This window comes from Acanthochromis polyacanthus, chromosome 22, assembly GCF_021347895.1.
Source record: "Acanthochromis polyacanthus isolate Apoly-LR-REF ecotype Palm Island chromosome 22, KAUST_Apoly_ChrSc, whole genome shotgun sequence".
Taxonomy (NCBI): Eukaryota; Metazoa; Chordata; class Actinopteri; family Pomacentridae; genus Acanthochromis; species Acanthochromis polyacanthus.
Genome location: NC_067134.1, coordinates 1,034,110 through 1,061,386, shown reverse-complemented (window position 1 = coordinate 1,061,386; position 27,277 = coordinate 1,034,110). Strand labels below are relative to the sequence as shown.

At 43.5% G+C, this 27,277-nt stretch overlaps 1 protein-coding gene across 1 annotated transcript in view; it reads left to right on the top strand.

Moving 5' to 3' along the window:
- The first annotated feature begins 10,470 nt into the window (after positions 1-10,470).
- Positions 10,471-27,277, top strand: part of LOC127531895 (uncharacterized) — a 46,497-nt gene continuing 29,690 nt past the window's right edge. Inside the window, exons 1-12 of the mRNA XM_051942198.1 lie at positions 10,471-10,596; positions 15,314-15,428; positions 15,544-15,680; positions 15,785-15,852; positions 16,816-17,253; positions 17,431-19,045; positions 19,165-19,428; positions 19,665-20,099; positions 20,305-20,709; positions 20,870-21,280; positions 24,925-25,332; positions 25,731-25,912. The gene's annotated coding sequence lies outside the window, so the exon portion shown is untranslated. The remainder of the gene's footprint in view (positions 10,597-15,313; positions 15,429-15,543; positions 15,681-15,784; positions 15,853-16,815; positions 17,254-17,430; positions 19,046-19,164; positions 19,429-19,664; positions 20,100-20,304; positions 20,710-20,869; positions 21,281-24,924; positions 25,333-25,730; positions 25,913-27,277) is intronic.

Genomic DNA, 27,277 nt, shown 5'->3' with positions numbered 1-27,277 from the left:
GGAGCATTAAAGAAGGAAACATGGATTCATGTGGAACATTTACAACAAGCACACCAACACTGTCAAACATTTGAGGGAGAAAAGAAGCCAGTGAGTCTTTCTGCACTCAACTTTATCTGACAAGAAAACAAGCAGAAAAGATGGAAGTAGAAACGGCAGAGGAAATCTCTGAGAGAGATTTGTGTAAAAGGCTGTAAAAAGCAGCTTTGGATCCTAAAGAATCCTCAGATCTGCTCATTTCCAGTCTGATGAGGTCAACACTCAGACTGTGGAGCTTTAATTTGAAGGGACTGAACAGGAAACAGTGAGACTTTTGACTTCTTTCAAAGCTGTTTCACTGGAATCATGTTTTAATACGAGTCATTTTAAATACAGACACGTGAAATGAAAGAAAACACTCATTAAATCAATACTGAGCGTGTAATGTTGAATGAACTGATCCATCATCTGGTGTTTTATCTCGTTTAGAATTCACAATAACATAAAATACAGCTGTAGTCATTAAATCCACACATTTAAAATGGAAACAAACACATTTTAATCAGTTAAACCTTTAATTCATTGAACTCAGAAAACCATCCTTTAATGTCTTCCCTTAAAATGAGCAACATTTTTAAAATATAGCTGCAAAGTAAAAGTTTCACACTAAAGATGAATCAAATTTATAACTACATTATGCTAGAACCCAGTGAATGTGATGAAGCTAACTTGAAGACTTATTTTTATAATCTTCATTTAAAAGTCAGTAACTCACTGAAGGGTGATGGATTTGATTAATATGAGAAACTGAGAATGAAATGCTTTCAAGGGTTTAGATTACTATCAAACTGAGATGTTTTAATGGCTTTAACTTTCATGAGAAACTCGGGTTAAAGAAGTGAAGACGTAAAGTGAAATGTTCACTGTAAAGACTGTTAAACTCTAAATGGACTTTGGGGATTTTTATAAGTGTGTGCAGATTGTCCAAAAAGATTACACAATGGGGTGTCAGTGACAGACGCTGACATCAGCTTCTCCATTTCCCCATCAGAGGCCTTCTCTGAGCTGCAGACAACAGAAGTTGGATGGAGTGGTCAAGACGGTCCAAAACAGAGAGTTTCAGTTCCTCAAAAGCACAGAGAGGTCTTATGATGGATGAGGTGGAGGAGTGTGAGAGTTCTCAATTCTTTTGGCACCCCTAGTATGCCACACGTCTGTTCCAACATGCTAACTACACTGTTGCCGTTAGCTTTCTTCACTGGTTTAGTAACCACATAGCCTGACATTGAATCAACCAGCACTAAAAGGTATTTCTCACCTCTTTTCCCTGTAACCCCCATTGGGCCTGCTACGTCCATGCAGATAGAACCCCAGGGAATAGTGCTCTTGATGGTGAGCCCGTCTACTCTTTGCCCTCGGCGTCCTGCGTTGTATCGACCACATACTTCACAGGCCCTCAGTACTTGTCGCACACGGCGCTCTGGAATCCATAGTTGCAGCTTTTCCAGCTCCCTACGGGTAGGAAGTGTGCTCACATGGCCTAGCGCCTCATGTACGGCCCGCACCACTTCTTCCACGTACTTCTCTGGGACAATTTTTCCTTTAGGGGTCTGGTCCCATTCCTCGATCCCGACAAAGACGAATTTTCTCATCTGGACGAAACGATCCACTTCGTCGTTTCCCTTCCAGTGGGCCCCTTCTTTCGTATGGGCCCGTTGGTGCCTCACTTCGAGGTCCATGTTCATTCTTAACTCGGCAATTTTTTGCCACAAATCATGGTGTGCCACCGTTTTGCCTTTAGCAGTTTCAAAACCATTTTCTTCCCAAATGGCTAAGTCTTCATTCAGAGCTTGTGCACAGTAAGAACTGTCTGTTATTACTCTAGCTCTTTTAATCTTTCTCTTTTCTAGCTCCAGCAGGCCCTCTAGGACTGCTGTAACTTCTCCTGTTTGTGCACTGCCTTCTGCTTTACCTTTCTGTCGGTAACGCTCTTTTTCTCCTTGCTTAAGGATGAAGCCCCAATAGGCAGTGCTGTCTGGACCCTTTTTCGATCCGTCGGTGTACAGAGTCCATTCATATGGATCCTCTGTTGGTTCTTCAGGCTTTGGTGCCTTCTTATTTGCAAGTTGAGTTGGCCCAATCTCGAGGTCTGGGTCCAGTAGGATGTCTTCCCATCTTCCCCATCTCGCATTGGTCGCCTTGGTACTCTCTACAGTGGCCTTTCTCAGGAATCGGTGTACTTGGCTCTGGGTGTTGACTTTGATGCCCTGACCCTGTGCCAGGTCCTTCAGGGCACTCCAGTATCTTGCCAGGACTGCCAATTCCTTCTCTTCTGGTGGGTACTTCTTCTCCACGGAGGTCAGTGTGTAGCTCCATAGAGCCACAATTCCTGCTCCTTCATTACTGACTTTTACCACGGCGTCGTCGTCGTCGCAGCTCGTCTCAGCCACCAATCTGGTCGTCAGGCTTCTGGGCTCCAACCGTAGGGCTCCCTGGATCGCCTTCTTCAGTTCTTCCAGATGGTGCTGGTCTGTTGCTGTCCATGTCCAAGTCTTGTCGTGGTCCTCCTCAGGCTGGTCTTCAGCTTTCTTCAATCTTGCATACAGCGATCTGGCATACTTCTGGTACCCAGGGACATGGTCTCTCACGTAATTGCACAAACCTAGGATCTGTTGTAGTTCTCTCAGTGATCCTGGAGGTCTAATTTGCTCCAGTTTCTCTCGGTATCCCTCAGAGATCCCTAGGTCGGTTGAGACCTGGAATCCTAAGTAGTTTACCTCAAACTGGCCAAATTGACACTTTTTCAGGTTCAGCTTCAGGCCTGCTTCTGTCAACTTCTCAACAATCTTTTGCAGCTTTGCCAGATGTTCCTCCTCAGAATCGTCTGCGATGAACACGTCGTCTATGTAGATTGTCGCCCCAAGTCCTTGTAGAATATCCATTACAGCGGCTTGGAACACATTTGGTGAGTTCTTGAAGCCTTGGGGCAGTCGGGTCCACACATAAGCTCTTCCCTTATGCGTGAATGCTGTTTTGCCTTGTGAAGCTTTGGCTAGGCGCAGGGAGAAGAATCCGTTCGCTAGGTCAATACAGGACTTGTACTTCTTGACCTGTAGAGTCTTCAGGGTGCCCTGAGGATTGATCAAACTTGCCTTGTTCGCGGTCGTCCGACGGTTAAGGGCTTTGAAGTTGATCACTGGCCTCCATCCTCCACCCGCCGACTCAGGTTTCTTCACTGCCTGGATTGGGCTGTTGGTTATTGGATTCGGTTCCTCCCGGATTATCCCCAGTGCGCTCAGCTCTTTGACGATCAGGTCCATTTCTTCTACTGCACCTGGATTGAGGGGATATTGGCGGACCGCTGGATGCACTCCTCCAATGATAGTATGGGTGTACTTCTCCCCAAGATCCCCACAATCATTCTTGAACCGCGCTACCTTGGCTCTGGAGATGATTTCTTTCAGCCGCTCTTTTCCTGCAGCTGACAGATCACTCTCTTCAACCTTCTGTGCTGCGACTTCTTTTACATCGACTGGCTTGTACCACTGCTTGAGCTGGAACTCTTCTTGTTGAGGTGTAAAGCGGATCATGCGAGCCCGCAATTTCTTCAGTCTCTCGACTGGCATGTTCTTTTTGGGTTGATGTAGCCGCTTTAGGTCTTTTGTCGTTACCAGATTGAAAGGCCCAAGAACCCATACAATTCCTTTCCAAATTGCATATGGGAACTCCCTAACTGCTCCATCAGCTAGTTGGGCCTGTAGGTGTCCTGCTATATCGAGGCTCTTGCGGGTCATCGACACCTCTGCCCCGGAGTCTACTTGGTAAGGGACTCCATCCACATCAGTGTAGATTTCATCCCCCTTCCAGTAGGCATGTTCCAGGGTGACCCGTGCCTCTTGGGCCATCATTTAGCAGGCCCCTGAGTGCCCGCTGCTTGGCGAGCGGCACGGAGGGCGTCTCTCTGCTCCGGGGTCAGCTTTCTGTATTCTTCTGGGGGCAAGTAATCACTCTTCCTTTCACCAGCTGTCTTCTGGGTCTGTCGAGGCTGGAATGGTTGCTTGTTCTGGGCTGGTCTGGTCTGGTCTCTGGGGGCTGGTCTGTTAGGCCAGGACCGTGGACGCTGTGGTGGGTTTGGTTCTCTTGGTCGTTGAGGGGTCTCCTGTGGTGGCTTAGCCTTTGGTGGCTGCTGTTGTGACTCTTTTTCTTTTCTCGTCTGGTAGAACCTCCTCTTCAGGTCCCACCCCTTTACTGCTGCATTGAGCTGGGATACTGTAGTTTCATATGGCATGGCGGCGAAGTCCACCTCATCCCTCTGGCCTTTAGTCAGGATCCTCAGGGCTCTTACATACCTTGTTGGTGGAACTTTATCTTTGATCTCATGCCAAATGAGGGTGAGGGTCTGTCCCTTCTCCAGCCTTGCTTTGGCTCTGAGTAACCAGCTCTCTTCATCATCTGAGTCTTCAAGCACCAACCGGTCATAATGGCTCTGAGACGTTTCTCCCTCTTTCACTGCGTTACCTGTTGCATAGGTCAGCCACAACTTTCTGGCTTCTTCGCACGTAGTAGTGTTCTTCACCAGTGACCAGTTGTCTCTCAGGTAATTTACCATGCTTTGCCCAGGCTCTTTGTCTTTTACCAGCATCTTGACCTTTTTGAATTCTGTGAAGCCTTGGGCTGGTGTCAGCAGGCTCATTGCATTACCTGCTGCTCCAGCCGCAGATGCTGCTGGGGCCTCTCGTGGCTGTGGCTGTTGTTGGGGTTTTTCTCCGGTTTCTTCATCCTCGGAAAAGTCTTCCAACCTTGCCCTTTCCACCTCTTTGGAGTAGCTATATGCTGCCCTCTTCATTCTCCGAAGCATCACATCATGGGTTATGGCGATGAAGGCCGTTCTGAAACCAGCTGTCAGCTGCGTACATGCTGCTAGAGTTCCATAACTAGGCATCATCAATATATTAGCCCATTCCCCAAATGTAGCACTCACCGGCAGGATTTTCCTCTCATCTGGTTTTTCAGCCCAGCTGACTGGCACATCGTAGCTTGTCTGGCCGACTTCTGGCATGTATGCTTGCCTCTCAGCTCTGGTTTTTATGGGGCCGAAGCTTGGATCTCTTGCCAACCTTTCTGAGGTTCTTCTTACTGACACCATTTCTACTGGTTTCTTCTCACCTTTTCTGGTGCCAACCCTGAGGTCTTTTGGAGGGTTAGGTGTCTGATGGGGGACTGATTCTAGTGACTGGTCGTCTTCTTGTCCTTCTTCTTCCTCAGATGACTCACTGCTGCTCACCACGATATCTGGTTCTGGTGCTGGGTTGACGGTAACACGTCTTGGCTCCAAGCTAGTGCGTCGTCTTGGGACAGGAGGCGCTGGTCCTGGAGTGATGGGTGAAACTGCTGGGCCTGTAGGTACAGGGGTCCTTGGTGTTCTCTGCTCTCTTGGGTCCTGCCCAGTGGTTTGCAGGTTGGTATAGTCACCTTCGGGGATTGCGCCTTCCATGGCCCCTTCTTGGTCCCGTAGGTACAACCTCTGTACCACAGCTCCCGGAGGAGTCTCTTGCTTCCATATTACCATGGACTTATGTTGAGGCTGGCTCTGGACGTAGCTGTGTTCACCTCCAGGGTACGCTCCGGGCAGGGCTGCTTCACCAGGTGTGGATGATTTTCTCTCCCGCTCAGGGCTGAACACCTCAGGCAGCTTTGCTCCGTCTTCTGCCGGTCGATCCGTCTTTCCCTTTGCTTTAAGGCCTCTCGCCTTCTCTGCAACCTTGCAGGGCTTCAGTATGCGATCTCTCCGCTCTTTGTTCTGGGCTTGAGAGGTCATGACCACCAGTTGCTTTAGTTCATTACAAACCTCATGTGCCATCAACTGCCACTTTGCCGCTCTTGTGGCTGCCTCTTCTGCCACTTCCCAGGGCAGCGTGTTGGATCTCAGTCCATCAGCACAGATGACCACTCTCCTGTACTTCAGATCATTTGCTTTTGCCAGTCCTTTGATCAGGGCACCATACAGCCTTTTTCTGTATGACTCAATGTCGTCTCCCTCACGATACTCATCTTCTATCACATGGATTATTGAGTAGTACGTTGAATCTCCTCCGCTGGTTACCACCACAGATCTACATCCGTCTGGACGATTTCTATTTTGTTTACTGGCTTCTTCTCTCTCCCTCTTATACTCTTCGCCAGCTCTGTGTGCGAGAGCTTTTCTGAAAGCTGTATTTCTGACCTTCAGGATGGAGGAGGATATCACCAGCAGGGCATCTGCGTGGTACTGCCAGGGGTCTCCTTCGATGTAGTAAGCTGTAGCCCCCGTCTGGTTGCTGAACTTCTTACCATCTGTGGGCAGCGGTGGTAAGGTGGGGAGAGTCCTCTCAGATTTGTCGCTCATCGACTCGTCTCTGGTGCAGAGGTCGTCGACTGGGCAGTCTGCAATGGCGTATGCGGCTTGATACGCCTTCAAGGATTGAAGGGCCTTCTGTGTGGTTTGGAGAACTTCGTCGGTTGCTTGCACCCTCTCACGGCCTGCAGGAGTCAGAGCAGAGTAGTTCCCTGCGAAACTTGGTCGAGGCATCGGGTATGGACGGCTTGGTTCACCAAATTCTGCCTGCAGAGCCTCCCAGCTGGCAAACCCTGTTGGCCTTGGCGGCTCGGCATGCTCAGGTCCCTCTGCGTCTGGGTCTTCCTCCTCTGAGTCGTTCGCCGACCCTGAGCGCGTCTGCTCGCTTCGCCGGTCCTCTTCGACCGTCATCTCGCTTCTTGACGCTACATATTCATGTATAGGCCTCAGCACATCTCGCTGGTCCCTTTGCACTGCCGTTGCCCGCACTTTGTTGGAGATCAGAACTGGGACCACTCCCGTCTCTTTGGCAAGCATCTTCACCACAGGGTCATATTCTGCAGAAGGACTCAAAAGCATGACCACTTTTGACATTGGAGCACTTCTCATGGATTCTTTCAGATACTCACCCCACCAGATTAACCATTGTCTCACCCCATCCTTCGACTTGGGTGGTGCTGACATGGTTCCTAGCACTGTCAACCAGTGCTTTCCTATTTTCTCGCGGGAGGTGAAGCACCCGTCTTCGTCAAGGCCTTCTTGTATTTGCTCTTTTAGTTGCGCTTCTGTCAGCCTCTGGTTGAAGTTGCGCACATGCTTCTTTATTTCTTCTTCCCAGGTATCCCATCCTTTACCTGCCAGGACAATCTGGTACTGGAAGGTCGGAGTGAGGTCTGGGCGAAGCATCTTTGCAGTGGACTCTTTCACTACTTCGTTAATCGTTGTTTCCCCCGGCGCTGGGGCCTCGGAGGATGGATCTTCTTCTATTTGCTCACCGGACCCTCCGGCTTTTGCGTCGGCTTGTGGGGCTGTCGCCTCTTCTGTATCAGGGACGAGTACATCTTTGTCTTGTTGGCTCTCAGCCATCATCTTTGTCGTCTCGAGTCGTCTGCTCCCTCAAAACCTCTCGTAGGACCGTTGAGCAGGGATGAGTGCAGACTTCGTGTGGCTGCTCCGCGGTGCCTTTTTTCTGGGATGCGCTGGCCCAAGGTCACTGCGGCTTCTTCTAGCCTGCGGTTCTCACTGTACCTCCCGTCAGGCGTGATGATCCCGAGTCTCTCTGTCGGCTGATCACCCGTGCTGTGGATCCTCGGTCAGAAGGTCTCGTCTTCTCCTTCCCCGATCTCCGCAGCGTGGACCCTCGGTCAGAAGAGATTGGCCCTCTCTTCCCCAGTTTCCACTAAAAGGTTCTGGCGGTTGATTCTAGGTGTCGGTGCCGGACCCTCAGAATCTTCTTTTGGACACTTCTTTCTTCACTCGTGCCCACCCAGGGACGCCATGTTCGCCAGTCTAGCCTTTTTTAACCCTTGCCTCAGGTTAAAGTTGGTCCAGCTCTCCGTTTAAAGGGTTAGATTCTATCTGCCTATTAGTATTCCACCTAACAGGTTTCAGCAGAATAAATTAAGCTGGAATCGAGAGATACTCGCCCAGGTTCTAACTGCCTTGCATCCGAATGTCTCACCCCTCTTATCTGATAAATGCTATTCTACCAAGCAGCCTTTCTAGTAGTAGAATTGATCTATCATTCACATTCGTTATCGGTCAGCTTCTCTCTTAAGGACTTGCCTGCACTTGGTGCTATTCCTGGGTTCGTTTTAGAGGTTTGGAAAGAACTAACCTCAGGGGTAATGTTTAAACAATCTCACTTTGGACTAAGTAACCTTTAAGAACCATTAGATTGAATGCACACAATCAACTTAACTTTTTACCACTATGCAGATTTTCAGTGGTTTATAATAAGTTCATTAGGCTTCTCTTTAAATGCAATAGAGCGTTTTATTAAGCAAATATTAGCAAGAGCACAGCATCAATTCATGATTAAAACAATTAATTATTTCTGATTATATATGATACTAAAGTAAATAAATTGAGCGTACCTGACAATCTTCTCTAATTATTAAATTTGAGAGAGAGAGCAAACAGTATGGCCACTACCGTATCACCCAGTCTTGTCTTGCGTCTGGGAAAAGCACTCAGTTGTCCGGAGGACTCGGTACGATGTCTTCTTTGTGGACAAAAGGATCCTATCCCTCGGCAGGGGGGAGCGGAGGAGTCCTGTAAGCCAATCGTGGTCTGGCAGTTACCTCTGGAATTGGCTGGAACATTAGTGCTTACGCCTCAGCTGTCTTCTCTGTGGTATGGTGGTGATGGAAAACCCTCGTCTGTTCAGGCTGTAGTGGGTCACTGGGTCTCCCAGCCCCGGGGAGGGGAACAGCCCGGTGCTGTTGCCTCCTTTGCCTCTTCGGGTGTAGTCGGATCTTCCCTCTATTGGTTTCTTCTGGATAACTGCAGAACCTCTTAGGACTCTCCGTTTGGCAGAGTGTGGTCTTCGCTTGTTGAACAAAGTCAGAAAAAGACTTTGCTTCCAACGATGTCCTCAGCGATCTCTGGAGCCTAAGTCCCGCGTCGTCTTCCCGTCTCTCGGACAAAAGAGGAAGGTGAAGATTCTTCAGAACTCTGGCCAAGTTCCCTTTGCTGCTCTTCTGGCTGCTCCGGCGAACAACTCCCCTATAATGTCTCTGCTCTCCCATTCTTATACTTTCTCCAGACACACAAAACTGGCTAGGTACGCCCTCTGACACCGTCTAACTTATGCAATCAACTTTGTTCATCACATACAGCAGTAATACAGAAGTCATGTTGTTACAGCAAATACACAGTGTCCACATCTGTTTAACACACACACATTTCAGCCCACCCTTTTGGGTTTTTCCCAAACTTCCCTTTTTTCTGAGGAGGCTGCAATGTCATTGTGGCTGCCGAGTCATGGTGACTGTTGTTTACTGCACTTCTGCTTTCTTAAGGCCTGGACACACAAAGCCTATGAGGCCTGTACGCACACACAGAGCCTAAAAAAGGATTACTTCACACAGAATCACTTCTTAAATCATTCCTCTCAATCTGAACACAATAAATCATCTGAATCATTACTTTTATCATATCAACACTTCAAAAAATATATATGTATTTTAGCAAGCATAATCATATGGTTAACTTATAATGTTTCTTCTTAAGATCTTTATTTGTCTGCTTCAGAACCTTTGTTACCTTAGGGCCATAATGAGCCTGAGTCCTCTCTGAGACCTCAACATCTGCATCTTACTTGACAACGTGAACTGACCAAAAGAACTAACAAGATGAACAATTTTAACCAAAAATAAACTTAATACAAATATCAGCTCTGAATATAGGTTGACTTTATTCACATATTCATTCAGATTTATGTATATTTCAGTTTCATATATCTGAATTTAATTAGTACAGCTGTGAACTATTTCCACAGTAGTCAGCCGCATTTTCTATAATTATGAATTCTTGTTAAGATAAAACACCAGATGATGGATCAGATCATTCCAACATTACAGGGTCAACATTTATTTAATCAGTATTTTAGAGCCCATTTTATTTACTTCACTTGTCTGTATTTAAAATGACACTAAGAGAATTTCAGCTCTGAGATCAGAAAATAAAATCTATGAGGGAAGTGATGCTATTTGTCGATATAAAGAACCCTAAGAACTGTGTGGCTGATAATTAATCTTTGTTTACATTTTGATCAAGTAAAATATTTATTTTTTGTCAGTTTGGACAAGAGAGACAAATATGAACATTTAACAGGTGAGAGGGAACTGAACAAGTGAAGGAGTGGTTTGAGATTTTCAGTGAACCAAACAAATACAACACAGTCTAATTTTAGACTAAATAAAGTGAAGATTTGGAGCAAACACTTGAATTTTTTGGAAGCTTCCTGATAGAAACATGTTCAGGTCGTTAAAGGAAAACGTAAAAAGCTGTTAAATGTGATGAGTTTGGACAGAAGTGAAAATTTGTATTAGATCATTAGTATTTGATGCAGCACAGACATGATCCAACAAGAGGGGTTCAGTCTCAGAATGATGTTTGCAGAGGTGATCTAGAGAAGTGAAACGAACACAGACACAGACCAGGAAATAATTTCAGTCACTACGTGGAAAGACACACGGACAAAGCGCAGTCTGTATGTGGGAGAAACCCACTGAAAAACCTCTGTGACATCTGGAGGCAGTGGACGCAGCGACACGCAGGTAAGATCCAGAAGAAGAGCTGAAAACTTTCTGAAAGGTGGAAAATGTTGACTTATCTTTTGTGGGGCTGAGAAAGAAACCATACCCTTTAGTTCTTCATACAGAAGTGAAGTCTGGAGTTTTAAACAGAAAAACAGTTGAGGAATCATTTCTGAATCGGCCTGTAGTTCACAAATAAGCGTCAGTTTAATCAGTGCTAACGTCCTGATGGAGTTCGGTAAAGTGAGAAAGAGATTCACAGATTCGGACTTCCGGCATCAATAACTAATGAGATATATGTTGTGAAAACATAAAAGATGCCTCTTTCAAATCATTGTAAGCCAGATAATGTGCTACAAGGCCAGTTTTATCAAAAGTCGCTGTCTTTAAAGCTGCAGAAATAATATTGGTGTCTATCAGCAGCCGGCGGTGTGACGAGTGAACAGGGACCGTCTGCAAATTACAAACCGCTGCAACAGCGAAGAGAGACACAAATATTCAAAAACTTCACTCTTATACACTGTAGAGCCACCACATTTACTGAAGACATTAATTGGGTCCTTCTGGTCATAATACAGCTCTTGGTTTGATACTCAGTAAAAAATCTGAATTTTAAGGAATTTATATTAGTAGTAAAATTCAATAACTTCACTCTTCTGTACTGAAGAGTCACCAAAATCACTGGAGTCATCAGTTAGCTCCTGCTGGTCATATTTGCTGGTCATACTACAGCCTTTGGTTTGATATTAACTGTTTTTCATAAATTTATGGAATTTTTCTTATTTTATTATCATTTTATTAGTAATAAAATTCAGTAACTTCACTCTTATGTACTGTAGAAAAATTACACTCTGTCCAACCATCAGTTGGCTCCTGCTGATCAAACTACAACTCTTGATTTGATATTTAACAATTTTTCATGATTTCAAGGATTTTTGAAATTGTTACATATCTCAAATATTTTTTGTTGTAACATATAAAAGTGATCATCCATTTTTTGGGTCGATTGTGGAACATTGAGAACCAAAAGTGACAGAATTTTATTTTATTTTGGTTGTTTATCGCCATGTGAAGTTGTGCATAAGATCCAGTGTGTGCAGTTGTGTGTGAATTTGAAGGATTAATGAGTAAATTAGCTTTGATGGCTCTTTTCTTCATGTATGTAGTACTATACAGTGTTTTCTCTGGGATTTTTTTCAGCAGCAGCAGCAGGCTGTCCAGGAGTCATGGTGACGTAAACAAATGACACTTGACTGCAGATTTTACTTGGACAATTTATTTACTGAATGGCCAGTTGACAACAGTAACAGAACTTCGAATCCTCACCCAAGAGAATATCAGATAACACCAATATACCAAACTAAACTGTTTAGACTCCTCAAGTACTGACGATTGGGAAGAAAGACCTTCTGACAAGGCTGCAGCGTTAATTGATTCATTTAAACCAGAATGTTCAACTGCTAATGATATTTTCCAAGTTAAGGACTGTACAGACAATACTTGGAAGTAAAAATCTGAAGGTAGGATCAGCAGGACCTCTTTGATGTTTGGATGGAGTTTATTTTTTCTACAGTGTATAAGAGTGAAGTTATTGACTTTTACTACTAATAAAAATTCCTTTAAATTATGCAAAAATATCTAGTCTCAAACCAAGAGTTGTAGTCTGACCAGCAGGAGCCAGTTGAAGGCTCCAGTGAATTTGGTGACACTACAGTGTATAAGAGTGAAGTTATTGCTTTTTTTATTCTAAAAATACCTTAAAATTGTGATTTTTTTTTCTCCTACAATATCTTTATTATCAGATTTTGTAAATTAACAAAAGAACACATATGTGCAAACACCCACACACTGCACCATTGTAACTCTTTGTATCATTCAATGATTTCTTAGCAAAACAAAAGAAAATAATAATAAAACAAAGCTGTTACAACCCCACTGTCTAGTGTAACCGAATTTTAACAAATGCAAATGAAAGCAATGAATTTCCAGAATCGAGTCTGTTTTATTCTTGATAAGGGTAGGTTTCAACAGACAAAGTGAGGGATCTGAAAGTAAATGGGTGCTGCTGAAATTAAAGAAACAAATCGAACCAAAGTGGCCTTCTCTAGGAAGTAGACTCCACTAGACTGTGGGAAAAATAAAAATACATCAGACACAAATAAAAGCTCCAAATAGAAATACAAAGGCAAAAGCACCCCTAACTAAAGCTATCAAAGGTTTCAGATATGGTTTAACTTCACACTTCTGACTAGCTTCCAGCCTCACAGACGAGTTCACAGAGTCAACACGGACAGATCCCTTCCTGAGGAACTGCCACCGAATGCTGGCATCAACCATAGACTGTATATATAGTGGACGTAGCATCTGGCTCCAGAATTGAAGCCAACCCGGAAGTGTCAAAAACTTGCAATACGCCGTCCGCTAGGGTTGGCTCCAAAAATCTTTTTCTCCATAGACCCCAATTCATTTTTGGAAAAAATAAAATTTGATAGAATGATTTTCTACGGCTCAGGATTTTTTCCCCGTTAGTTTTCATGGTCAAAATGAGAGATCAGGTGGCCGATCTTAAAATAAATCAATACTGAATTTTAAATAAATCGTTAAAGTTGGCGGAGCCAGGGAGCGTGGCTATACTTGATAGACAGCAACAGAAGCCTCTGCGGTAAAATGTGGGTGGGATAAGAGAGTCCTCAGCCAATCCTGCCCCTAGTTGCTCTCCGGTCCAGCCTGTTTGATGACGCTTTTTACGTCACTGGCTCCAAAAAATCCAAAACGGCGACCAGGAAGTAGCAAAATGTGGGCTTCATTTTCTCGGCGTTGAAACCAACGGGTGATGTCACGGTTAGTTCACGCCTGGCATCAACAGGCCTTTTAACAGCTGCTGGACCCTCGATTGAAGCGGTCGTCCCTCCCCTGCTCCAATCCAACCTCAGCTCCAGATGTTGCAGGTGTGGTGGGACGGACAAGGAGGCGGGGCGACAGCAGCCCAGCACACAAAAATACAAATTACCAGACAGGGGGAGGCGGACAGAGGCACAGCCGTAACAAAAGCAAATTCAATACATTTTTTAAAAAATCAGTAAATAAATAATGGTTAAGCAAATAATGAATCAATGTAGAAATGAAGAATTATAAATTAGGTAAGGCAATAATTATAATCATAATATCAAAATGGAACATGTAAAATACAAGTCACTAGAAGTAAATGTAACTAAATACAGTGCCAGATAGACAAATACAATATTTTAAGCAGGTCTCATGTCCTGTGTCTGGGATTTATGCTGACATATGGTGGAGCATGGCAGGAGTGATGTACGCTCTCATTAGCCATTTATACTGCAATAGTTTAAATCTTGTATTTATTGTTTGTTTCTGTGCCTTTGAACAAGCTTCATTCCAATTTTCCTCGTCTGTTTCCTCTATCCATTATATATATATAAAACTAAGTGTTGTAGCATGATAAACAAGAGCCAACGGCAGGCAGTAATGTTAATGACACTGTAGTGTAGAAGAGTAAAGTTACTGAAAGGCCGGCTGAGCATAGACACCAATGTTGCGACTTTTGATAAAACTGGCCTTGTAGCACAACCTCTACCTTACAACAATGGGAAAGAGGCTTCGTTTATGTTTTGACAACGTATATCTAATGAGTTATTGATGCCAGAAGTCTGGATCTGTGAATGTCTCTCCAACTTTACCGAACTGTTTGTTTTCGCCCATCGAAGACAAAACCAGCAGTGTGTGAGTAACTTCGGCGTCTTGACTTTTTTCAAGCTGTTTTTATTAGCATTAAGTTAGCTAACTTTGTAACGGTGCTAGCAAGAGTATCTGTTTGGAGCATAGACAGTATCATAAAGATTTTTATGATACAGTTCTTTTTGACATATTTTCCTTTCTAGCCAACTGCTTTCAACAGGTTTTAACTAACAAATGAATATAATTTATAAGCCAATAATCCATTGGGAATTGACTTTAATTTTCCTCTTTTACATGTTTTTTTTTTATGAGACCGGTGTACGCAACTTTGTTACCTACAGCTAAAGCTAACAAGTGAAGCTAATGGTCCAGTAGTAGTTATCTTGTTTTTTTCTGTTTAACATGTTTTGCTTTCTTTCCCTCAAGAGAAATAAACTGGTGCATACAAACAAAACTAGATTATTTTTTTCTGTCCTTACTTATGATTGCATAAAAAGTCTGTAAAAAGAGTTCATACATGCTCTAATTCTGCTTAAAATCATCTTTAGTTTGGTTGGTCCCAGAGACTGTATTTGCTTGTAGCTTAAAGGAACTCTCTTGTATGTTGGTTGATTTTCAGTTGTCGTGTCTTTTAGGGACAATAAGAACTTAATCACAATATAAATCATGTGTGTGTTTTAAAATTTTCAGAGAAGGTGAAAACGCTTTTCAGCCTTGACTAGATCTCAATCTCACACTTCCCCTGAAACTCGACGGGGACGAAATAGAAGCCTACAGACTTGTCACTACTGCTCGGAAAGCCTAAAAGTCACCTCCCAAAATGCTTAAAGTCACATAAAAATGTTAGGATTCTGTCATCATTTGGATTTGATGTTTTTCCACAAAAGCGTTAAGCTGCCTTGTTAGAAGTTCTTGAAGATCCATCGCCTCCTCTTGTGGAAATGAAACATTACATTTGTTAAATATGTAAATATTTTTCATTTCAAAATTTTCACTGCTGGACAGAGGATCTATTCTACTTTACTGTGAAATCTATTCTCAGTGTGTGCAGACTGGAGGTTTCAAATTTCCACATCACAGTTGTGAAAGTTTCATACTGAACCATGGCTGGATCCAAAATGCTGTTTTAGAGTCATAAATCCTGCAGGTACCTTCAGGTGAGCTCAGACAAACTTTCTGTCAACAGCTTTATTTGTCTGTGTTTCAGCAAATAACTAGATTAGCATGAAATTTAATGTTTTTTGGAATCGTGACCCTTTATATATTTTACAGGTGGCCTCAGTCTCATGTCACTTGCTATCCAACAATTCTTTGTGAGGCGGTTTATTTTCATCCCACAGAAAATGAAGAGAATCTCACTCGGCTCATGTGGCCTCCTGGTCCCAGTGCAGAGAGGAGCAGGTGTGATGGTGTGTGACATTAACCAATCATAGATCAAAGCTATTCCGACATTATTATTATTATTGTCTTACAGTTTTTTACTGTGATATTTTTCTTGTTTTTGTCTTATAAGGAAAATCTCATTCTAAAGGTGCTGAGCAGCTGATAGTTTGTCATCAGAGGAGACTTTGAGGCTGATGTGTAAGTGTTTCTCTCTGATTTACTGAGCAGTCTGCACGGAGCTGTGTGTGATGGTGTTCTTACAAATGTGGTAAACTTGTTTTGATGTCTTCAAACATTTTAGTTTGAAAATAAAACCATGAATCTATGTATAGAACACATTCCACACAATAACATGCCAATTTTCTGTTTCACAATATTCACAAATGAATTAAACACTGCAGATGAATAATAAGAAATGTAAACATGATTTGAACATGATTCATTGATGTGAACAAAATGTACACATTATCAAATGCATTTAACACGTCCACAGCAAACTACAGTTTATTGGTCAGACCTGTAGAGCATTACTATGTGAGACTTAACAGTTCAGAGATGTTCAGTATTAACTTTACTTGGAGCTGTTAGAGTCTTTGGTGTGGTGAATAGTGTGTTTCAGCACTCAGCCTCAAAGTGACAATCCTGGTGGGTTTACAACTTTTAAACTTCCTCAGAAGCCACAGATTTAACCAGGTGTTTTACCTGTGTTTACAGACAGGATTAGTGTTTGGATCCCTACCTTCCCATTTTGGTAGCATATTCTTCAGTAGGACATGGATATCTATCATTGAATTAGTTATGGACTGGTTATTGGCCTGGCCCATTAATCAGACGTATGTAGAACATAATTAGACAAAGACGTTTCAGTGAAGGTTTGCCTTGAAATTTGTGTTATTCCAAATTTGAAAAAGGTTTTCATTTTTACTGCCAATGTGTATTGTTTCCTAATATAGATTATCAGTTTGATTGATTACTCAAAATCTTGATCAAAACTGGCTTAAAAAATAACACATCAGTACTCGCCTACTTTTAACTGAGATACACCATTAGAGTTGATGTTGAACTGCAAATATTGCTTCATCTAAGTTCCTGAGTAACATCTGATACATCACAGGCAGAGTAGTTATTGAACATTTGTTAATCTGGTGTCTTGTTCTGCAGGTCATTGGCGTTTGGTCTGTGTGCAGAACTCACAGGAGTCTGGAAACATGGCTTGTACATCACAGTCTGCCTTAAATTATGTCAGTAGAGCCAGAGGGCGCCTTGTGGGAGAATTACAGAATCTCTCTGTGATTCTGGAGAACTTGTATCAGAAAGGAGTTCTCAGTGATGAGGAGGTCAGCAAAATACAGACAGAGCGTGATGACTTCGATAGAACCAGAAAAATCCTGGACAAGGTCATAAAAAAGGGGGAAGCAGCCTGCTACGAGTTACTCAGAATTATTGACGTGACGAGGAAGAGGACTTTAGAGAGGCCGCCTCCTCTCCCTGAGAAAAACACTGGAACTTCCACTGGAACCCAGAAGTTTGACCTTCACCACTGGATCAGCTGCTTTTCTTTCAAGGAAGAAACGCAAATGGATGTGGACTACCTGCAAGGTATTGTGAAGAAAATTCTGCTTCAAATGTGTCACATTTCTTATTACTAAATTTAGCAATTCTACATAATGCATTTTATTGTGTCTGTGTATAAATATTTGAAATTTAACAAGAGTTCAGGAGAAAACTGTGGTTTTGTCATATTACGTTTATTTTCTTACTGTTATTTTATTTTAGGACCAAGACCGTGCCACAGATATCAGAAAAAGTTGAAGTTGAAAGCACAGAAATTATCTAAAGAGTTTTGGAATCCAAGTAAAAAACTGTTTGAAGACAAAAGGAGGCCTGATCTGTCATACACCTCACTTGTATTGGATACACAGAAAAGCCCATCTCCATCTAAAATCAAGAAATGGAAGAGAAAGAAAAGTAAGATGAGTCGACCTAAGAAACTGAGGACATACATCCCTGAGGACAAACCAGAAATTTCCCCCACTGACCTTCTGAAAACACAGGAAGACATCCTCTTGGTCGGGAAGCCTGGAATTGGAAAGACGGCAGTCGTTCGTGAAATGTTGAGACTGTGGGCAGAAAAGGACAAGAAGGAGTTAGATTACATGTTCTACTTTGACATGAGGAAAATGTCCCAAACCACACCCGCTATGACCCTGAAGGAATTTCTTTTTAATAAGTTCAGTGAACCAGATGTAGGCATGGATGAGGTTTTACAGGATATAAAGAGTAACTCTGACAATGTTACCATCATTTTTGATGGCATCACAGATCTGTCTCCATCAGTGGTGGAGGACCTTGTAGAGAAAGAACTACTACCTGATGCAAAGATCATCATAACATGCAGACCAGATGACGAGAAAGACTTCTTCTCTGGGGACTGTCTCAGAGTGGAGGTGAAAGGATTTAGTGAGCAGACCATAAAGTCCTACTTATCTGCAACACTCTGCGATGCACAGAAGGTTTTGAGCAGATTGGAGTTGCTGACTCTTTGCCATGTACCAATGTATGCTCTGATGGTGGCTGCCTGCTCTTCATCAGAACACTCTCCACAGCCATGCACTATAACAGAAATCTACATTGACATTGTTCGTTACTGCCTTCAGGTAAACAGCAACAAAACAGAAGATCTAAACACCTTCATCAAAACCAAGAGAGAGGAAATATTGTTTTTGGCTGAAATAGCTTTCAATGCAACTCAGGGAAAAACTGTGAACCTGAATGAAGTGCCCTGTAAAGACAGCTGTGTCCTTTCCTTCCTGAAACCACTTTTTATCAAAGTCAGCCGAACTGAAACAGAAACTAGACACGTATTCCTCCATTACACACTGCAGGAGTTTTTTGCAGCCATGTGGCTCTTAAAGAATCCTGATAAAATCAGGAATGTTTTTCAGCAGAGCCTCACTGAGGACAAGAAACACATGAAACATTTGATCCCTTTCATGTGTCGACTGTTGAACAAGAAGAGCCCAAGTTGGATGAAGTGTCTGGTTCCAGTTGAGGAGCTCAACAGTACATCTGACTGGTTCTTCAAGGAGCTCATAACCACATTTGTCCCAGATGTGGTTGACACTGAAGACGGTGGGCTTGATGTCGACACGTTGTTCTTATGTCAGTGCTTGTATGAGTCCCAGAGTCCAGAGGCATGCATCTACCTTCTAGACAAACTGGACTACCGTCTTGACCTCTGTGGAGAGAGTCTTGATCCTTACCTCTGCTGTGCTGTGGCCTATGTGGTCAATCAGTCGAAGGGACGGAAAATATGGTTGAACCTTGATGATGTCACGATATCAGAGCGAGGAATGAGACAACTGTTTGGATGCCTTCAAAATATCCAATGGTATGAGTGAGAGTGTGTTTTTAGTGTCATATTACTGCTCAGGCTGCAAAATACAGTATAATGAGAATGATATTCTACTGCGGATTTGTTTGATCATGAGGTTATTCTTTAAACTACAGGTGTGACCCTTTGCCACAGCAGCTGTGGAAGATTTTCCTTCTCAGTGAAGAACAGATGGACTTTGTCAGCTTACTTAGCCTCATTGAAAATCAGCTGCACCTTCCAGTGGAGGGTAAAAAACAGCTGTTTGAAAGAGCTGTGGAAGTCATGAAGAGGATGACAACAAATGTCAATGTCTGCCTCTACTGGGACAGAGAAACTCTTGTCTGCCAGAGTCTGTGTGAGTCCTTAATAGAGGCTTTGCCATACGTCAGCTCACTCAGGTATGTAGTTTTAGTCAAACTTTGATTCCACATAATTTAACCAATCTGTCAATGTTAAAATGTAAGTCCTTCTGTCTAGAGTTATGCTCACACAAATCCCATCACAACAATGGTGCTATTAATAGGATGACTGAATCCTGTGGGTTAAAGGTGTGAGCTTAGAAAAAATTGTTGTTCTGTGATGAGTGTTCAATTGTGTTGCTAATGAACTTAATAAACTTTGTATTTTTATGCAGCTTTAGGATGACCACCAGAAGTCCAGGTTTGTGGAACCATGAGCAATTCCATGGGACACTGGAGAGGCAACAAAGGAGACTGTTACTGGATTTATGCCTGAAGGCAGCACTTCACAATGAGCAATGCTTCCCAAATGCAGTGAATATGCTCCTCTCATTGTTCCCTCATCAAAGTGACTTAAGTAACCTCTATCTCGATCTGTACCAACATGTTAGGAATGAAGGATTTTTGAGTATCCTTCCAAAACTGAGGCTGCTTTTCCAGTCATCTCCTTCAGTGTGGTCCATAGACCTCTCAGAGAGAAAGACCTCCATCCTCCTGGAAGTGCTGAAACTCCAATCAGAGAAGAAACCAGTGGAGCTGACAGGCTGGTCACATGAAGAGAGTGAAGTGAGGAGTTTCCTGCAGTGTCTGCCTTATATCTCACAGCTCAGGTAAATGATCTTTTTCATGATTTCTATTTTCACAAGAAACTGCCTTTCTCTTTTCAGTTTGTCTTGGGGTTTGTCCTTTTGATTGATTCTTTGATGCACAACATGGGTCAAAAATGACCTAAATCCAATGAAAAATGGGTATCTCCTGACCCATTCTGTGCATCAAAGGGTTACAAAATATTCTTTTTTTTCTTTATGCTTTTAGTGTTGTGCCACTGTTATCAGAAACTTCAGAAGAAATCAGGTTCTTGGGGAATCTGTTCTGTGCAGCAGCAGAGAGAGAAGAGCAAACAGGAGAGAAGATACTGGAGCTGTTATCAGTGTGCACATACAAAACATTTTCTCTAAAACAAAAATGGTGTGATTTCCTCCTGGACCTGTACTCTTATGAGGCTAAAACAAGTTCAAGAGTCCTTCCATCATTACAGTCAGTTTTCCAGTCAACTCCTGCAGTCTGGTCCATAGACCTCTCAGAGAGAAAGACCTCCATCCTCCTGGAAGTGCTGAAACTCCAATCAGAGAAGAAACCAGTGGAGCTGACAGGCTGGTCACATGAAGAGAGTGAAGTGAGGAGTTTCCTGCAGTGTCTGCCTTATATCTCACAGCTCAGGTGAATGAGTCATAATGTTTTTCATGATTTATGTTTTTTCTGCCCTGTTTGAGAGGTTCTTAGTAGAGATTAAAATATAACAAATTTCATACCAGAAATTATAGAAAAGATTCAATTCTTTTTAATGGAAAATAACAGTATTTTAATTACATGATTTCAGTTTCGTGCCTCAGTTACCAGAACCTCAAGAAGAACCCAGATTCTTGGAGATGCTGTTCTGTGCAGCAGCTGCAGAGAGGAAGCAGCAGAAACGAGAGAAGATACTGGAGCTGTTATCATCAGTCTGCACATACAAAACATTCCCTCTCAAACAGAAATGGTGTGATTTCCTCCTGGACCTGTACTCGTATGTGACTGAAACAGGTTTCAGAGTCCTTCCATCATTACAGTCAGTTTTCCAGTCTGGTCCTGCAGTCTGGTCCATGGACCTCTCAGAGAGAAAGACCTCCATCCTCCTGGAAGTGCTGAAACTCCAATCAGAGAAGAAACCAGTGGAGCTGACAGGCTGGTCACATGAAGAGAGTGAAATGAGGAGTTTCCTGCAGTGTCTGCCTTATATCTCACAGCTCAGGTGAATGGATTATCTCTTTAACGATTTCTGATTTCTGCTATCTCATTTGAGTGTTTCCACATACAGATTGAAATGTAGCAAATTTCATACTGACATGTATAAATAAGGTTTAATGCACTAGCAAGGACCATGCCACAACAAAGCGAGTTGGTAGCTTTAGTGAGGAACGGTAGTGTTGGATGATGTGGAAGACTATAGGATGTAAGGATGAGGATGGATGTGAATGTTTTCTGGTTGGCTGGTTGGCTGATCTGGGATACCATGATGTTCAAAGCTTGAGTGAAAGGCAGCTGAATGTGGAGGTTCCGTCTCGGGTGACACTCTTCACTAAAGACTGCAATGGACCTTCCCAAGTTTGTGATCATGACATTCAGTTGAAGGTGGACTTGACCAAGGTCATTGGCATTGTTGCAGGTGTATGAACAACATGTCAGAGATGGCCAGTGGCCAAGAGCTTGAATTTTTTGGTTGAGTTGCCTGTCCTGGATGTTGTGGATATTGCTCCCAGAATAGCAGATAAGTATGAACTTCTTGTTGAGATCCCCAGAGAGTTGTCGCTATTTTGATTGCTTATAGTTCATCAAGATGGAAGTGGACTGAAGGTCAAAAGGCCTAGAACATTCTTCTGATGGAGGGATGATGAAGGGATGATAATAAAGGAGGACTTGAGGAGGGATGAAGGAGAGATGATGGGAGATGGAGGAGAGATGGTGAGAAGACAATGGAGGGATGGAGGAAGGAACAAGAAGGGATGAAGAGATGGTAAAAAAATAGAATAGAATAGAATGCCTTTTATTGTCACTATACACAAGTACAATGAGATTTCGAGCATCTCCATCAGTGCAAGATACATGTAATAAAAATCACAAAAAAGGATAAGTTAAAACAGTTAAAAAGAATAAAAAGTGCATGGTCAGTGTGATATTGCACATTAGAATAGTCCGTATTGCACAGTAGACGGTTTTGAGGTAGTCTTGGGGGGGGGGGGGGGGGGGGGGGTTGGATTGTCAGTGCATGTTTGAATTCAGAGTGGTGATGGCTTTTGGAAAGAAACTGTTTTTGAGTCTGTTTGTTTTGGTTCTTATGCACCTGTAGCGGCTTCCTGAGGGCAACAGGACAAACAGATCGGAACCAGGGTGGAAGTTGTCCTTGATGATGTTTCCTGCCCTTTTAAGGCAGCGGGAGGTGTAAATGTCCATCAGGGAGGGGAGGGGGCAGCCGATGATTTTCTGTGCTGTCTTAACAATCCTCTGAAGCCCCTTCCTGTCTGCCATGGTGCAGCTGCCGTACCACACTGTGATGCAGTAAGTCAGCAGGCTCTCAATGGACGAGCGATAGAAGGTCGTCAGCAGGGTGGGGTCCAAGTTGTTTCTTGAGAACCCTCAGGAGGTGTAGCCGCTGCTGCGCCTTCTTAATGATTGCCGTGGTGTTGTCCGTCCAGGAGATGTCGGAGGAGATGAGGACGCCCAGGAACCGGAAGGTGTGGACCCTCTCCACACGCTCACCGTTGATGTAGAGGGGAGCTAGGTCGGTGCCGAGCTTCCTAAAGTTGACAATGATCTCCTTTGTTTTCTTGGTGTTCAGAGCAAGGTTGTTTTCTGAACACCAAGCTGCCAACTTCAGGACCTCCCCTCTGTAGGCTGTCTCGTCTTCTCCTGAGATGAGTCCGACAACTGTTGTGTCGTCAGCAAACTTCACGATGAGGTTGCTGTTGTGGGCCGGACGACAGTCATGGGTGTAGAGGCAGTACAGGAGGGGGCTCAGCACACAGCCTTGTGGGGAGCCGGTGCTCAGTGTCTGCGTGGAGGACAGGTGGGGGCCGAGTCTCACAGCCTGGGGCCGGTTGGTGAGGAAGTCCTTTATCCAGGCACATGTGAGAGGGGGGAGGCCGAGAGTGTCCATTTTGGTGATGAGAATGTCCGGAATGATTGTATTGAAGGCAGAGCTGAAATCCACGAAGAGCATTCGGACATAGCTCTGCTGCTGCTCCAGATGTGACAGCGCGGAGTGTAGAGCTACAGCGATGGCATCCTCAGTGGATCTGTTTGCACGATATGCAAACTGGTAGGTGTCGAAGTCTGGGGGGAGATGGTCCTTGATGTGCTGGAGGACCAGTCTCTCGAAGCACTTCATGATTATCGGAGTGAGGGCCACAGGATGATAATCGTTTGGGCTCGTGGTGGGAGACTTCTTAGGTACTGGGATGATTGTGGCGGTTTTCAAACAGGGCGGAATGACTGCCTGGGCCAGGGAGAGGTTGAAGATTCTGGTGAAGATGTGGGTGAGCTGGAGGGCACACACCTTGAGCACTTTACCAGGAACACCATCAGGGCCAGCAGCCTTCTTAGGGTTCACTGCCAGGAGCACCCGTCTGACTTCATGCTCGCTGACAGTGAGTATAGTGGTGCAGGAACTGGGTGGGGGTGGAGGTAGGTCAGGGGCTGCTGAGTGTTGCTGTTGTGATGATTCAAAGCAAGCAAAAAAGCTGTTTAGCTCCTCAGCCAGTGATGCACTCAGGTCTTCTGTTGTCGTAGTGCCGCCCCTGGAGTTTATGATGTCATAAATGCCCTGCCACACCGCACGTGTGTTGTTGCTGGACAGGTGAGACTCTATGCACTTCTTATGGTCCGCCTTTGCTTTTATTTTTGCTTTACAGAGACATTCCAGCCATTGAGATGAGGGAGGGATGATGGGCATGAAATAAGAATGATAGGATGTAAAGAGGAGGGATGATGAAGCTGAGGGAAGGATGTTACAGAAAAGGAAGAGATGATGGAGATAAGGTGGGGTGATGAAGATGAGGGAGGGATGATGAGTGATGGTGGGGCTTTAAAGAAGATGATCAAAAAATAGAGGAGCAACGATGAAAAGATGTTGGAGGGTTGAAGGAGATAATGAGGACTGAAGAAGGAATGAAAAGGATTGAGGAGGATTGATGGAGAGGGGATGATAGTGATGGAGGAGGAATAAGAAGATGGTGGAAGAAGACTCAAGAGATGACAAAGATACGGTCTCAGGATAGAGGAGGGATGACGAAGAGATGAGAAGGATAAGGAGATGGAGGAAGGATGACAAAGAAAGGCAGAGAGATGAAGAGATGACAAGGGTTGGAGAAATGACGACGAGATGCCAGAGGAATGGCATGGGATGATGGACGGATGGTGGGGAAGGGATGGCAGAGATTAAGGAGTGATGAATGATGGCCATGAGGGAGGAATGATGAAGAAATAGTGGAGGGTTGAAGAAAATGATGAAGAGATGGAGGAGGAAAGGGAAGATGGGGAAGAGGGATAATGGAACAATGCTGGAGGGATGACAAATGATAAAGGGTTAGAGCAAGGATGACAATGAGCCACTGGTTGGATGAATGAGATGAAGGAGGGATATTGGGGGAGCAAGTATGAACTCGCATTTGGTTGATTCTGGAGAGTGGTAAATTGGGCATGGATCTTGTACTGAGGTGCTTTACTACTCAGTCTGCTGTTGTGGTTGGATTGTGGAGGCAGAGGTGTCTTGCCTGTCAGGTAATTAGGCATGTGGTTGAGGTGCATGGCCGTGCTCCTGAAACTAAGTTGGCAAGTTAGCGTTAATTTCTTTTTGATCAAAAATATGCATAACTACTGTGCCACTTGTTATGATTTCAGTTACCAGCCTCAGCTATCAAGACCTTCAGAAGAAACCAGATTCTTGGGGAATCTGTTCTGTGCAGCAGCGGAAACAGACCAGCAGACAGGAGGAAAGATACTGGACCTGCTTCCATCTCTGTGCACTTTTGAAACATTCCCTCTCAACCAGAAATGGTGTGATTTCCTGCTGGACCTGTACTCTTATAAGACTAAAATGGGCTTAGGTCCTCCTCCATCATTACAGTCAGTTTTCCAGTCAACTCCTGCAGTCTGGTCCATAAACCTCTCAGAGAGAAAGACCTCCATCCTCCTGGAAGTGCTGAAACTCCAATCAGAGAAGAAACAAGTGAAGCTGACAGGCTGGTCACATGAAGAGAGTGAAGTGAGGAGTTTCCTGCAGTGTCTGCCTTATATCTCACAGCTCAGGTAAATTATTATTGTTTCCATGATTTCCGTGTTCACTGGAAGCTGTCTTATCTAATTCAAGTGTTTCTCCTTTGACATTTATGTATTAAAGGAAATTTGATGTTACAGTTTAAAGAAAATTTCATTTTGATTAAATGTGTAGATTCAACAATTTTAATCCTTATAATTTCAGTTTCATGCCACAGTTATCAGAACCTTCTGAGGAAATCAGGTTCTTGGGGAATCTGTTCTGTGCAGCAGCAGAGAGAGAACAGCAGACAGGAGAGAAGATATCGGAGCTGTTATCATCAGTGTGCAGATACAAAACTTCCCCATTTAAGGAGCTGTGGTGTGATTTCGTACTGGACCTGTGCACTTACGGAATTAAAACACGAACAATTATATTTCCATCATTCCAGTCAGTTTTCCAGTCAACTCCTGCAGTCTGGTTCATAGACCTCTCAGAGAGAAAGACCTCCATCATTCTGGAAGCGCTGAAACTCCAATCAGAGAAGAAACAAGTCATTCTGACAGGCTGCTCACATGAAGAGAGTGAAGTGAGGAGTTTCCTGCAGTGTCTGCCTTATATCTCACAGCTCAGGTAAATGAATTCTACTTTACACAATCTACTTCATGCAATAAGAAATTAATAAATTTCTCTTATAAAACTGTTTTGAATATTCCTGTGATATTTTCATGAGAATTTATGCTGGCTGATTCTGCGTGGAGGATGAAATAGCGGCAACAATTTCATATGAGAGTTGAGAAGTTTTTCTTGTATTTGATCAATTAACATGTCATGTGTTTTGTAATTATTATAATTTCAGTGTCATGCCGCAGTTATCAGAACCTTCAGAAGAAACCATGTTCTTCAGGAATCTGTTGTGTGCAGCAGTAGAGAGAGAACAGGAGACAGGAGAGAAGATGCTGGAGCTGTTATCATCAGTGTGCACATACAAAGCATTCCCTCTTCCTGAGATATGGTGTGATTTCCTCCTGGACCTGTACTCTTATGAGACTAAAACAGGTTCGCGAGTCCTTCCATCATTACAGTCGGTTTTCCAGTCAACTCCTGCAGTCTGGTTCATAGATCTCTCAGAGAGAAAGACATCCATCCTCCTGGAAGTGCTGAAACTCCAATCAGAGAAAAAACAAGTGGAGCTGACAGGCTGGTCACATGAAGAGAGTGAAGTGAGGAGTTTCCTGCAGTGTCTGCCTTATATCTCACAGCTCAGGTAAATTATTGTTGTTTTCATGAGTTCCGTGTTCACTAGAAGCTGTCTTATCTAATTCAAGTGTTTCTCCTTTGACATTTAAGTATCAAAGGAAATTTGATGCGAGAATTTAAAGAAAATTTCATTTTGATTAAATGTGTAGATTCAACATTTTTAATCCTTATAATTTCAGTTTCGTGCCACAGTTATCAGAACCTTCCGAGGAAATCAGGTTCTTCGGGAATCTGTTCTGTGCAGCAGCAGAGAGAGAACAGCAGACAGGAGAGAAGATACTGGAGCTGTTATCATCAGTGTGCAGATACAAAACTTCCCCATTTAAGGAGCTGTGGTGTGATTCGTACTGGACCTGTACACTTACGGAATTAAAACACGAACAATTGTATTTCCATCATTCCAGTCAGTTTCCAGTCAACTCCTGCAGTCTGGTTCATAGACCTCTCAGAGAGAAAGACCTCCATCATTCTGGAAGTGCTGAAACTCCAATCAGAGAAGAAACAAGTCATTCTGACAGGCTGCTCACATGAAGAGAGTGAAGTGAGGAGTTTCCTGCAGTGTCTGCCTTATATCTCACAGCTCAGGTAAATTATTATTGTTTTTTTTATTTATACACTGCTCAAAAAAATTAAAGGAACACTTTGAAAACACATCATTATTTCAATGTGGGGAAAACAAACTGGATATTTTCATTGATATGGACTGGATAATGTGTTAGGAATGAAAAGATGCCACAT